Genomic DNA, 13,895 nt, shown 5'->3' with positions numbered 1-13,895 from the left:
TGTCCATGACATATTGACCATTGAAAACTTACTCTGATTTGATACTGTCACTTTCTATTTAACTGATGGGCGGGTGATATGTTTCTCCAATTAGCTTAGCTCCTAAACATTAGAGCACTCATACTGTTGCTAGAAGGGACTTCTACAGTCTGAATATTCCTTTTCAGTATCAGAGTTTTATTGGCACATTTTATAACTTTTGTCAGCATCATATTTTTTTTTCATGATCATAAAATTCTTATATTTTTGAATGGATCCTATTTCTAAGAAAATTCCCCTGCCACCTTCTGAATGGTCTAGACAAAAGGACTTTGTTCAGCATTTTATTTTGGGTACAGCAACATGATGTACTAATAAGGGTTTGCATATCTAAATAGACACACACAAGTCCATTAAGTTAGTAATTATTTTGAGCTTCTCTAAAGCTTCAATTCTTTTATTGACATTCTCCATCAGCTGAAGTTTCATATTCTAAATAATTATTTCCTACACCATTGACTTTTATAGAGGGATTGTTTACTCCATCTGTCTATAGCCAAGACATAGTATTCTTAATCATTGAAATACAGTCTTGGAAAGTAGTGCTTTTAATTATTCTATCATACACTACAGTACTTCTTTTCTCTGCATCTGGTACTGCTTTCAGTATGAATATATTAAAATATGCAGGACAAATTAAAATAACCAAATGGAGGTACTCTCCCTATGTATTTCCTTTCCAATTAGAAAAAGTCACTTTCAGTTGTTAAGCTATAACCAGGTTTCTCCTATTACTTCATCAATAATATTCTTTGAGAGATATTGGACCAGGTTGTTATGATCTATCTGGATGATATCCTAACTGTTTTCAGAAAAGCTGCTAAAGTATGAAGTTCAGATATGTGAATATAAGAACATAAGAAATGCCATGCTGGGTAAGACCAAAGGTCCATCAAGCCCAGGATCCTTTCTCTAAACAGGGATATGATTACATTTGTTTTGTTTCATTTTCATCAGCATGCATTATCAAGTACATTTTTAAAGCCCGCTGCGAGTAAAAAAGGGGATTAGGTGCCGAAGTGGAGGGCCGAAAGAAAGGGGTGGGCCAGAGACATGGTATGGGTGGGGAGGGATGGGATGTTGGAGGGCCGTGGCATTACATAAGAACATAAGAAAATGCCATACTGGGTCAGACCAAGGGTCCATCAAGCCCAGCATCCTGTTTCCAACAGTGGCCAATCCAGGCCATAAGAACCTGGCAAGTACCCAAAAACTAAGTCTATTCCATGTAACCATTGCTAATGGCAGTGGCTATTCTCTAAGTGAACTTAATAGCAGGTAATGGACTTCTCCTCCAAGAACTTATCCAATCCTTTTTTAAACACAGCTACACTAACTGCACTAACCACATCCTCTGGCAACAAATTCCAGAGTTTAATTGTGCGTTGAGTGAAAAAGAACTTTCTCCGATTAGTTTTAAATGTGCCCCATGCTAACTTCATGGAGTGTCCCCTAGTCTTTCTACTATCCGAAAGAGTAAATAACCATTTCACATCTACCCGTTCTAGACCTCTCATGATTTTAAACACCTCTATCATATCCCCCCTCAGTTGTCTCTTCTCCAAGCTGAAATGTCCTAACCTCTTTAGTCTTTCCTCATAGGGGAGTTGTTCCATTCCCCTTATCATTTTGGTAGCCCTTCTCTGTACCTTCTCCATCGCAATTATATCTTTTTTGAGATGCGGCGACCAGAATTGTACACAGTATTCAAGGTGCGGTCTCACCATGGAGCGATACAGAGGCATTATGACATTTTCCGTTTTATTCATCATTCCTTTTCTAATAATTCCCAACATTCTGTTTGCTTTTTTGACTGCCGCAGCACACTGAACTGACAATTTCAATGTGTTATCCACTATGACACCTAGATCTCTTTCTTGGGTTGTAGCACCTAATATGGAAACCAACATCGTGTAATTATAGCATGGGTTATTTTTCCCTATATGCATCACCTTGCACTTATCCACATTAAATTTCATCTGCCATTTGGATGCCCAATTTTCCAGTCTTACAAGGTCTTCCTGCAATTTATCACAATCTGCTTGTGATTTAACTACTCTGAACAATTTTGTGTCATCTGCAAATTTGATTATCTCACTCGTCGTATTTCTTTCCAGATCATTTATAAATATATTGAACAGTAAGGGTCCCAATACAGATCCCTGAGGCACTCCACTGTCCACTCCCTTCCACTGAGAAAATTGCCCATTTAATCCTACTCTCTGTTTCCTGTCCTTTAGCCAGTTTGCAATCCATGAAAGGACATCGCCACCTATCCCATGACTTTTTACTTTTCCTAGAAGCCTCTCATGAGGAACTTTGTCAAACGCCTTCTGAAAATCCAAGTATACTATATCTACCGGTTCACCTTTATCCACATGTTTATTAACTCCTTCAAAAAAGTGAAGCAGATTTGTGAGGCAAGACTTGCCCTGGGTAAAGCCATGCTGACTTTGTTCCATTAAACCATGTCTTTCTATATGTTCTGTGATTTTGATGTTTAGAACACTTTCCACTATTTTTCCTGGCACTGAAGTCAGGCTAACCGGTCTGTAGTTTCCCGGATCGCCCCTGGAGCCCTTTTTAAATATTGGGGTTACATTTCCTATCCTCCAGTCTTCAGGTACAATGGATGATTTTAATGATAAGTTACAAATTTTTACTAATAGGTCTGAAATTTCATTGTTTTATTTCCTAAAATATGTAATACAAATGGAATTAAAAGAACAAAATAATAAACTGATCAAACTCATTCTGTGAGAGGTATATATAGTCATACAAAAACACTAAGAATAATCCCACAATTTCTGGTGACAAAATTTAACTGGGCATAAACACATTCAATGGTTTTAATATTTTATAAAACTACCATGCTTGCTTACTGCTACCAATTCATACTTACATGTGGGGCAAACTGTATTCTACCAAACATTCATTTTCATGCTAGAACAATCATTCCAGTTCTTAAGAACCAATTTCATAGCCAATGTTAGCACAATTTGAATCAACTAACTTTCACAATGTTCTGTTTACAAAACCACAATAATACAGCAGTGAATTTTAAATGCCAGATTTGCCGTTTACCATAACTTAAAAACATGCTAATGGGCAATTTTCGTACAATTTTTACGAGTATTTCAGATATTCCTGACAAATCTAGCACAATCTAAATTCATTCAAAGCAACTGAATGCAGATAGCAATAAACTTTGTGATCTGTCATAAGCCAAGGAAAATAAACCACATTTCAAGAGATATGATGAATCTTCCCTGACAGCATTGGAAACTTTAGACACTGCCATCTTTGGACACCCTCCCATCTAGATCTTTAAAGGGGTACTAACTCCTACTGAGGCTTCTTCCCATATCCCAGCAGAAATCAGACTGCAATGAAAGAAACCCCTTATGGAATAATGTGCCCCACCCAAAGATTTCACTTTTCCTCAACAGAGGCTCTCAGTAGCCCTGCTCCATGCTCCAAACCACAACCTCACCTGAATCCAGCAAAAAGACCTATCCCCAGTTGTCCCCTCACACCCTGTTAGGGAAACTGCAGAATCAGCAACAGCTATGGCTGCAAAACGGGGAGAGCGAGAAACATACTTTCGCTTTGCTGGCATGCAAAGTACTGCGTGTCATTTTGTAGACGTACGAAGTGACTGGGTCCCTTTTGCCTGTACCGGGCTCTCTCTCTGAGACAGGCTGATGAAAAGGGTATTTGTGAGTATTGGCCAAAATATTGTGCACGGATACAGATGAATATGCTTAGAATTGTTTTTGATGCTTAAGAACTGTAAGAACTGTACCTTTTAATACTTAGAACTGTATATGCTTAGAATTGTTTTTGATGCTTAAGAACTGTAAGAACTGTACCTTTTAATACTTAGAACTGTATATGCTTAGAACTGTATACTTTAGTGCTTAGAACTGTATATGCTTAGAATTGTATATTTTAGTACTTAGAACTGTATACCTTTAATACTTAGAATTATTAAGATTGTATATCAATAAACATATTATTTTACTCTTACCTTATTCTCGCCTACCTCACTCCTAACACACCCTTATCTTATCCCAAGGATGCTTGAGAAGCAAAGGGAAACCTCAGGTCAAACAGTTTCCTTTTGAATTTCAACAATAGTAAGACTTCTGTGCCATTTTGAAACATGGCAGTGAAGGGCTAAGAGACCTAGAGGGTACTCCAGCTCCCCATTGACCCACCAGAGATATGCTAAGGAAAGCCTAAATGGTTGTGGTCTGGGAGGGAATTTTTTGACTAAGGGGAGGAGTTTGATGGTGTGGAGAGGATGGAGGGAGGGCATGGCCAACCACTGTCTTTACCATGTGAAAAGTTTACATTTGCTGACTTTGGCCATCTCAAGGGGTAGGGCATGGGGTCTTGAGAGATCCTGGGGAAGAGAGGGTTTTCAAAACTGGAGAAGAGGATACTTCAGGCTAGTCTCACACTTTAAAACTTGGCAGTCCCATAGACCAGGTCCACTATCACATACTATGTAAGAAAGTCTACAAACCCATGGAATATTTCCCTGCAATACTTTGCCACTGGGAAAATTCCATGGGCTGAACTAGGCTTTAGTAGTCAATACTGAAAATTTATAAATTCCATGGTATTTTACCCATCTGGTGTATTTTTCTCCTCTGGGGAAAATTCTGCAGCTTAGTAAATAATCCTCAAATTTGGGAAATTTAACTGCATTCTTGACCTTTTATCTTTTTTTTTTTTTTTTTATTTGGGGGGGGGGGGGGTCAAGCTGGCTACACAGTTGCAAAGTCTATAGTTACTTTTTACCCATGGTCTCTGTATCAATTTTGAAAGTTAAAGTAATTGAGGACAAAATATCGGCAGACATTTGCACCTGCGTTTTCCCAGGAAATATAACATGCAGATATGCAAATTCAATCTAAGCATCTTATTCTCTATGCCTCACCTAAACACAAATCCAGTACAGCCAAAGTACATATATTGTGGAACAGCATGCATACCTTTAGCTGAGTAAAAGGGGAGGGAGAGTAATTATCAGACAACCCTTTCACCTGGAACATATGGAATTTGCCTGGATAAATCGCTTATAAAAATTGCCCTCTTTGTGAGCAATTTAGGGTATTCCAAGGGAAATGGGTAGGAAGCTTTTCAAATTTAGTTAAAGAAGAAGGATAAAAAGGACTGTGTAACTTACTCGACATGTTATTATTCTAAGGCATGACTGGAATGGATTCAAGTCTATCCCACAAAGATTAATAATGAGATGATCACAAAGTTGAAATTGAATTTTTAAATTAGTAAATGATTATTAAATTAAATTATAAAATTGAATTTATATTTTTATTTAATATGATGATGTCTTGTGTTTACAGGTAAAGTGAGCAATGTTTTTGTTTTCAAACTACCTAGAATTAGACTTTATTTGTATTTCCAAAAGAGGTGAGTGTTTTCTTTTTAAAGAGAAAGAAAGCAAGGAGATCATTATATGTGAAAGAGAGTGTATCTCTGTGTGTGTGTATCCCACTTATAACTTTTGTGCTTGATGTTGTATTTACACAAAATGTTCATGGTATTTGAGGGAAGATATAATGATTCTGACTGGCACTTCTTTAAATCAATGCTTATTTGTGGATGGATGGTAGACTCCTGGAGGTGCCCATTCTGGAAAGTAAGTTCTTTTAGTTCTGGGTAGAACATTTTGTCTTATTTATAAGAGCTGTTTCACATTGGGTTCACTTTATAAATAACTGCAAATATATAACTATGCTTGGCCTGATTTACTATGGCTTTTCTACTTTACTGTGTCCAAGGATAAAATGCTTAGTAAATAGTTCTCTGTGCACTGAACCCTGTTTGATGGAGCAATTCTTTGATCGCCTCTACTGTTGTCTGTGACCTCAGAAAAGAAGAGTTGTCAAAGAGCAGGTACCTTCCTTGTCTTTCTGGGTCTAATTAGATGTATTCACCACTGAAGGTTAATGGGTTATGGGTATATTGAAATTATACTGTAGAAAAGAAAGTGTAAGACTTCATGGATATGTCATGTAAAGGGGTCATTCTTTTTGTTCTTTAATTCTGGGGTAGAGATTGATCATTTCTGCTGATGCAATTATGCCTCTGACACATGACCTCTAAATTCCCTAGTCCACAATTATATATCTTTTTCAAGAATGCAGTCTAGCTAATGTTACCTTTTAGAATAATCTTCATGACAACCCATTTTGGTGACAAGCATATATTATAAAATTATTGACATTGAAAATAACAGTCACATATTTCTTTAATCTGCATAAAATCTGAAAAATGATGATAAGGTAAGCATAGTTTCCTAGAGTTAATAAAAATGTATTTAATTCAGTAAAAAGGAACCGTAAATAGCTTATTTTAAATCTTTATTTCTATGTTACTGTATACAATTTGGAAAATTGGGACCATGCATGAGAACAGCATTACATCCCCTTATAGGATTTCTTATCCAAGCCACAAACCAAATACATTTCATGGATTTTACAGCATGATATGACACAAAAAGTTTCAATAATAGTTAAAAAAATAACTCTAATAAATACAATTTAAAACATTAGTAAACAATCATAAGAATGATAAGGGTTGGAAAGTAATATAAAATACTTCTTTATAGGATGCATTAATCTTCTAAAATTAAAATGGTCAATATTTTTTACTATGACTTTAAAAAATTGGGGGACAGAGGCCATTATCATGTGTTAAATGTCTATACAAAGCAATACATGATTTGTGCTAAGATGATTTACTGAATCATTTAAGATACTATATGACTTTTTCATAGCCACCTAAGCTTATATAGTAATAGATATGCTAATGAAGAATAATGAGGTGATTAGGCATTCTGTCATTATGTACTAAAGTGCAATAAATAATGCAGTATATACTGCAGATTATAAATCATTAAATAATCCCACCACCTGGAAAATAGCATTAAGTGGAAATTTCAATAAGTATAAAAGTCCATACCTAATTGATTACTTCTTTTATGAACATGCCTTATAGCAAATAACCAAAAAACATATGTTTCCTTCATCCCAGTCCTTACTGCTGGTCATTCCCTGGTTCAAATTAACATAAATTACCATAACCTGAGAAAGGCATAGAAGTCCTGCCATTTGGAACTCTGCTAGTCTTTTCTGAGAGAGATTTTTTAAAAATAATGCTCATTAATTTCAAATGAATGGTTAATCTGAACAAAAACAGCCTTTTTTTGAAGATGATTGGTTGTTTTATTTTAAGAAAATAATGTTCATTACTAGCAACTAGTTTCTTGAGAATAAAAAAATTGTGGTCCATATGACTAAATTAGAACAAAGGGGAAAGCTGACAGTTGCTCAACAATGCATGATTCAGAAGGAGGTATCTTTGAAAGATACTAATGGAGCACTAGAGTTAGGGAATCCCAAAAGAGATGTTTCAATAATAAGAAAAGTAGTCCACCATGGCCCATAAGTAAATAATCACTTGAGCTAAAAGATTCCAATTTAACCCTGTCAACTGAAAAGCAAAATGTTAATACAAACAAAAAATACACTTTGAATAAATTGTATACTAATGCCAGAAGTCTAAGAAGTAATATGGGAGAAATAGAATGTATAGCAGTGAATGATGAAATGGACTTAATTGGCATCTCTGAGACATGGTGGAAGGTGGATAACCAATAGGACACTGCTATATCTGGGTACAAATTATATCGCAATGTTGGAGAGAAGCAACTTGGTAGTGGAGAGATGCTTATGTCCGGGATGGCATAGAGTCCAACAGGATAAAGATCCTGTAAGATACTAAATACACAATCTAATCTTTATGGGTAGATTTTTTGTTGTTGTTGTTGAAGAAGAGTTTAGCAATAGGAGTAAACTGCCATCTACCTGGCCAAATTGATGAGTCAAATGCTAAGAGAATTTAGGGAAGCTAATCAAATTGGTAGTGTAGTAATAATGGGAAATTTCAATTACCTCAATATTGACTGGGTAAATGTAACATCAGGACATGCTAGAGAGATGAAGTTCCTGAATAGAATAAAAGACAGTTTTATGGAGCAATTGGTTCAGGAACCGACAAGAGAGGGAACAATTTTAGATCTAGTTCTCAGTGGAGCGCAAGATTTACAGTAGTGATGATAACATGATGAAATCTGAATTAATGACTAGAAGGGGGACAGCAAGTAAATCCATTGCTCTTGCACTAAACTTACAAAAGGGAAATTTTGATAAAATGAGAAAAATTGTAAAAAAAAACCCAAAAACTGAAAGGTGCAGCAGCAAAGGTTAAGAGTATGCATCAGATGTGGAAATTGTTAACTACTATGTTAGAAGTGTAGTCCAGATGTATTTGACGCATTAAGAAAGGTAAAAGGAAGGCCATGGTTAAAAAATTAGGTAAAAGAGGCTATTTTAGCCAAAAGATAGTCATTAAAAAAATGAAAGCATGATCCATCAGAAGAAAGTAGGGTAAAGCATAAGAATTGGCAAGTTAAGGGCTGGATTTTCCATTCTCGCAGAGAATAGTGAAACTAGCAGCAACAGGGGGTGGGGGGGGGGGGCTGGGAGGGGCGGGCCTGCAAAGCCGGCAGTGATCACACCACCGCGGTGTTATCGCTGCTGGCATTCGCACCATGAAAGGTGGTGCTATTGGGCACGCTTCTGGTGACGATAACGGTCCTTACCTTATCACCGCCAACAAAGAAAACGCCACGTCTGCCTCCTCGCAGGCCCGACTCCTCCCCTCCCTGCCCCAACTCTGCCCCAATTCTGCCCCCGGCAAGCTATCCAGGCTTAGAAAATGACCCCCTAAATGTAAGATACTGATAATACAGGCTAAGAGAGAATTTGAAAAGAAGTTGGCTGTAGACAAAAACTCAGAATAAAACTTTTTAAAAATGTATCCAAAGCAAAAAGCCTGCAAGGGAATCGGTTGGGCCATTAGATGTTCTAAGGGTGAAAGGGACACTTTGGGACGATAAGGCCATCGCAGAAAGACTAAGGTACTGATGCAGTATGCCGAGCACACTCCTAACGAGCAGATAGACAAGGGTAAAATAGGTGCTAATCAATCCCCTAATGCCATAAGGGGATTAGCTCCTATTTTACCCGCGTCAAACGCGGAGTGAATCAGATAGCGCTCATCACATGCAAATGCATGTGAATGAGGCTATTACTCCCAATGCAGAAAGATAAATGTGCATCTCAGATACACATTTATCGCTCAGATATTAACGCCTGCCTGGAGCAGGCATTAATAGCTGAGCGCATTGAAAAAAGTACAGAAAAGCAGAAAAAACTGCTTTTCTGTACTTCTTTTTTAAAGTAAATAATAATTTGGCAGACCGCCGAGTTATGAAGACTGACGCTGGTAAACTAGGCATCAGTTTTCATAGCCGGCCATCTGTCAGTAATGAAAACGGCCGCCGATAAACTCAGGAGCCGTTTTCCTTACTGGCAGACAGGCAGCCACGGTGGGTCATGCTAGGAAGGATGCACTAAAGTCGTGCAAGTGACCCTAGCGCCTTCTTCCTAGCGTGACCCCCTAATTTCAATATTGCATGGCACCCCCCCCCTTTGGGCACCATGCACGTGTTAAGAGAGTGGGCGCTGACAGTTCAGCACTCACTTTCTATGCGCCTTTATTGCATCGGCCCCTAAATTAATTCTTTGCTTCGGTGTTTTCTGAAGAGGAAGTTGGGAAGATACCCATTCTGGAGACAATTTTCAAGGGTGATGAATCAGATGAACTGAACCAAATCACGATGAACCTGGAATATGTAGTAGGCTAGACTGACAAACTGAAGAGTAGTAATTCACCTGGACCAGAGGGTATATATCCCAGGGTTTTGAAAGAACAAAAAAATTAAATTCCAGACCTATTACAAGTAATTTGTAACTTATCAATAAAATCATCTGTTTTCCTGAAGTCTGGAATGTGGCTTATGTAACCCCGATATTTAAAAAGGGCTCCAGAGGTGATCCGGGAAACTATAGACTGGTGAGTGACTTCAGTGCTTGAAAAATGCATGGAAATTGTTTTAAACAGTAAAATCATAAAACATTTAGATAGTCATGGTTTAATAGGACACTGTGATCAAAAAAGACTCTCTTCAAAAATGTTTTGAATGTGGAAACAGCTACACATTGATCAAAACAGAAAATGCTGTAACACCACAATTTATATACTGAAAATTACTAATCACCACATGTGAAGGAACATTTTTTTAATTATACCAGACCTCATAAACAGGCATATATTGTAATACTAAATAGCATGTATTCAAGTTTGCCAGAGTTTATAATCACAGGTCATTGATAGTTTTTTTCAATGTGCTTTCAAGTGTACTTTCGTGAAACCATTACACCAACGGTGAGAATAAAAGTTGTCTCTTTTTTTATATATTAATTAATAAATATTCAATGTCTTTTTTACGTAGACTTAGCTTAATAAATGGTGAAGAAACACCATGTTCTTCCTGTGAGGCTAGTATGGAACAAAGCCCGACACTGGATCCGTGTTTCGGCTCATGCCTTCGTCGGGGGCCGAAAATAGCTGTCAATACAGAAATGTGCAATTACTCAAAACATTAATCCAAAAATAATTTAATACTTATCGATTGTAGCGAGCAACATCAGTACACCAACATCAGTACACCAACATTGAATATTTATTAATTAATATAAAAAAAAGAGACAACTTTTATTCTCACCGTTGGTGTAATGGTTTCACGAAAGTACACTTGAAAGCACATTGAAAAAAACTATCAATGACCTGTGATTATAAACTCTGGCAAACTTGAATACATGCTATTTAGCATTACAATATATGCCTGTTTATGAGGTCTGGTATAATTAAAAAAATGTTCCTTCACATGTGGTGATTAGTAATTTTCAGTATATAAATTAATAGGACACTGCCAGCATGGATTTACCCAAGAGGAGCCTTGCATCATAAATCTACTTTTTTTTTTTTGAAGGGGAGAATATTGAATAAACATGTGACAAAGTTGAACTGGTAGATGTGGTGTATTTGGATTTCCAAAAGGCATTCAACAAAGTCCCTTGTGAGAGGTTTCTAAGCAAACTAAAATGTCATGGGTATGGAGGTGATATCTTTTTGTGGATTGCAAACTAGTTAAAAGACAGGAAACAGTAGAACTAAATGGTCTGTTTTCACAGAGGAAAAAGGTAACCAGTGGAGTGCCTCAGGGATCTGTACTTGGAAGGATGCTTTTTAATATTTTATAAATGATCTGGAAGGGGGTACGATGAGTGAGGTGATCAAATTTGCGGATGACACAAATTTATACAGAATAGTTAAATTTCAAGCAGATTGTGATAAATTACAGGAGGACCTTTTGAAACAGGAAGATTTGGTGTCCAAATGGCAGATGAAATTTAATGTGGACAAGTTCAAGGTGATGCAGATAGGGAAAAATAACCCTTGCTGTAGTTATATGATGTTAGGTTCCATCTTAAAAGTTACCACCTAGGAAAGAGTTCTAAGCATTATAGTGGATAATACATTGAAATTGTTGGCTCAGTGTGCTATGGTGGTCAAAAAAAGCAAACAGAATGTTAGGAATTATTAGGAAGGGGATGGCAAAGAAAACTGAGGATTTCATAATCCATCTGTTTCGCTCCATAGTGTGGCCACACTTGAATAGTGTGTCCAGTTCTTGCTGCCGCATCTTTATATATATATATATATATATATATAGTTGCACTGGAGAAAGTAGAGAGAAGGGTGACAAAAATGATAAAGGGGATGGAACAGCTCCCCTATGAGGAAAGGCTGAAGAGGTTAGGATTGTTCAGCTTGGAGAAGAGACAGCTGAGGGGGGATAAGATAGAGGTCTTCAAAATCATGAAAGGACTTGAATAGTAAATGTAAATTGGTTATGTATTTATTTATTTATTTCGGATTTTTATATACCGGCATTCTCAATACAAGTATCGAATCAGGTCGGTTTACATAGAACAAAACTGTCGCAATAAAGGCGTTACATTAAACAGCGTTTCTTAACATATGAGTAACATATAACATATCATATAAAAATATAAATAAATAATACAAATTTAAATATTACATAGACTATAATAATAATAATAACTCGTCAACAGGACGTGGATAAATACAAAGGATGTTTAAGGCATGAGTATATATCTTGAATAATTAGAGGGGTAGTCTAAATTGTGATATGTGGGTACATAGACCTTGTTGCTGTGCAGATTTACTCTCTCAGATAATAGAAGGACTAGGAGGTACTCCATGAAGTTAGCAAGTAGCTCATTTAAAACAAATTAGAGAAAAGTATTTTTCACTCAATGTATAGTTACACTCTGGAATTCATTGCCAGAGGATGTGGTTACAGCAGTTAGTGTAGCTGGGTTCAAAAAAGGTTTGGATAAGTTCCTAGAGGAAATATCCATAAACTGATATTAATTAATAAGTAATAGTATCAGGTGAATTATTTAATATTTGGATACTTGCCAGGTACTTGTGAATTGGATTGGCCACTGTTGGAAATAGGATACTAGGTTTGGTCTGACCCAGTATGGCATATATTATCGTATTATGTTCAAAGAGGTGGAAACCCAGAGTGGTGACAGAAACCTAGCCGCATCCAGAGGCTCCCATGAGAAAGAGACAATCGAGGGAGGAAAAGCCAGATTAGCACTGGCATTAGGCCTCAACCAGCTACCTACTCCCCCTGATGAGTCTCAGGGTAAAGAGCCACCATGGTTTACTTTTAAAAAGGTACAAATGGGAAGCTCCCAGTGTGGCTTGTCCAGTATATTCAGTAGGATAAACATAAAAATATAAGAAATTGCGATGCTCGGTCAGACAAAGGGTCCATCAAGCCCAGCATCCTGTTTCCAACAGAGGCCAAACCAGGCCACAAGAACCTGTCAAGTACCCAAACATCAAGAAGATCCCATACTACTGATGCAATTAATAGCAGTGACTATTCCCTACGTAAACTTGATTAATAGCAGTTAATGGACTTCTCCTCCAAGAACTTATCCAAACCTTTTTTGAGCCCAGCTAACTGCACTAACTAACTAACTGCACTAACCACATCCTCCAGCAAGAAATTCAAGAGCTTAATTGTGCATTGACTGAAAAATAATTTTCTCTGATTAGTCTTAAATGTGCTACTTGCTAATTTCATGGAATGCCCCGTAGTCCTTTTATTATCTGAAAGTGTAAATAACCGATTCACAGCTACTCATTTAAGACCTCTCATGATCTTAAAGACCTCTATCATATCCTCCCTCAGCCATTGCTTCTCCAAGCTGAACAGTCCTAACCTCTTCAGCCTTTCCTCATAAAGGAGCTGTTCCATCCCATTTATCATTTTGGTTGCCCTTCTCTGTACCTTCTCCATCGCAACTATATATTTTTTGAGATGCGGCGACCAGAATTGTACACAGTATTCAAGGTGCGGTCTCACCATGAATTGATACAGAGGCATTATGACATTTTCCATTTTATTAACCATTTCCTTCCTAATAATTCCAAACATTATGTTTGAGTTTTTTGACTGCTGCAGCACACTAAGCTGATGATTTCAAAGTATTATCCAGTATGATACCTAGATCTTTTTGCTGGGTGGTAGCTCCTAATATGGAACCTAACATCATGTAATTACAGCATGGGTTATTTTTCCTTATATGCAACACCTTGCACTTGTCCACATTAAATTTCATCTGCCATTTGGATGCCCAATCTTCCAGTCTTGCAAGGTCCTCCCGTAATGTATCACAATACGCTTGCAATTTAACTACTCTGAATAATTTTGTATCATCCACAGATTTGAAAACCTCACTCGTCGT

This window comes from Rhinatrema bivittatum, chromosome 5 (genome assembly GCF_901001135.1).
Source record: "Rhinatrema bivittatum chromosome 5, aRhiBiv1.1, whole genome shotgun sequence".
NCBI lineage: Eukaryota > Metazoa > Chordata > Amphibia > Gymnophiona > Rhinatrematidae > Rhinatrema > Rhinatrema bivittatum.
This window is presented reverse-complemented; position numbering follows the sequence as displayed.